Source organism: Propithecus coquereli, unplaced genomic scaffold (genome assembly GCF_000956105.1).
Source record: "Propithecus coquereli isolate 6110/MARCELLA unplaced genomic scaffold, Pcoq_1.0 Scaffold153, whole genome shotgun sequence".
Classification (NCBI taxonomy): domain Eukaryota; kingdom Metazoa; phylum Chordata; class Mammalia; order Primates; family Indriidae; genus Propithecus; species Propithecus coquereli.
This window is the reverse complement of record NW_012139747.1, coordinates 1,210,779-1,212,326: the sequence shown is the minus strand read 5'-3', so window position 1 is coordinate 1,212,326 and position 1,548 is coordinate 1,210,779.

Below are 1,548 nucleotides of genomic sequence, written 5' to 3'. Positions count from 1 at the left end.
AAGAAAGCACTAACTATGAAAGAAGGGCTTATATTGTATATTTATATATAACTAACAGATGCAGAATGAGATCTGTGATAAAAGCAAAAATGACTACAAATTATATCCTTCTCCCAGTTTCCTTGGCCCTTTGCAATATGATTTTTGTAACTCCTTTCATCAAAACATGACATCTATTTCATCCTTAGAATCTTAAGTGGCCTTGTGACTGTTTTGGGCCAGTTGAATGCAGTAGGAGTGATGGTATGACAATATTTATTGTAGGCTTCAAGACTCCTTGCATGCTTGAATCCTTCTCCTTGGAACCCTGCCAAGATGCTAGGTGAACAAGACCAAGATAGTTGGCTAGATGGTGAGAGACACATGGCTTGGCCCACTTGCCCCCATCATTCCAGCTGTTAGACAACCCATCCAAGAGGTAGAGCTGCCTAGAGAGAACAGCAGCTGACCACAGAATGCAGGAATGGGTCCATCAAGAAGAGAACTGCCCAGCTGTTCCTACCTCAAATTGCCAACCCACAGAATTGAAAGCTAAAGTAATGTTTGTTATTTTAAACCACTAAGTTTTAAGATGTTTTATTGTGCAATGAAAGCTAACCTATACAAGACATAAGGCATCTATATTTTAATCACTATTATTTCTTTGTTCATTTGTTTCATTTAAGTTCAATCGGCACCCACAATGTGTCAAACATTAAGTGAGGGTTTATGATGCCATGCTTACTCTCAAAGTGATAGTCATTCAATTGATACCTCATAGTTAACAATAAGGAATCTAGACTCAAGTCTGTCTCTGCTGTGTAATTTGAGAAAATTTCCTAGGCTCTTAGTGTCTCAGATTTTTTTCATCAATAAAATGGAAATAACAATAGCACTTGCATTACTGGGTTGATATGGGAATTAAATGAGTTAATATTTACATTGCATTTGAAGCAGTGAAAGGTAATTAAATTAAAAAGTGTTAATATTTAAAACTGGAAGAGTTTCCTTTTTTTGCCTGGAATAACTAAACACGGGTTTCGAATCTAGATGCAGGAATTATTACTCAGAAAAAGTCTACAGATAAATAATTACTAATGAGCATTATAAGATATTCTTTGATAAAAGCCAAGTCCCCACACAAAAAATGTTGGCATGGATGCAGAGAGATAGAAACACTCATACACTGCTGGTGGGACTGCAAACTAGTACAACCTCTATAGAAAGTAGTATGGAGAACTAAAAGTAGAACTACCAGAGATGCAAGGCTGATTCAACATATGCAAATCTATAAATGCAATGTACCTCATAAATAAAAGCAAGAACAAAGACCATATGATTCTCTCAATTGATGAAGAAAAAGCATTTGACAAAGTCCAGCACACCTTTATGATAAAAACTCTTAGCAAAATAGGCATAGACGCGACATACCTTAAAATTATCAAAGCCATGTATGATAAACCCACAGCCAATATCATTCTGAACGGGGAAAAATTGAAACCATTCCCACTTAGACCTGGAACCAGACAAGGATGCCCACTATCCCCACTTCTATTCAACATAGTGCTG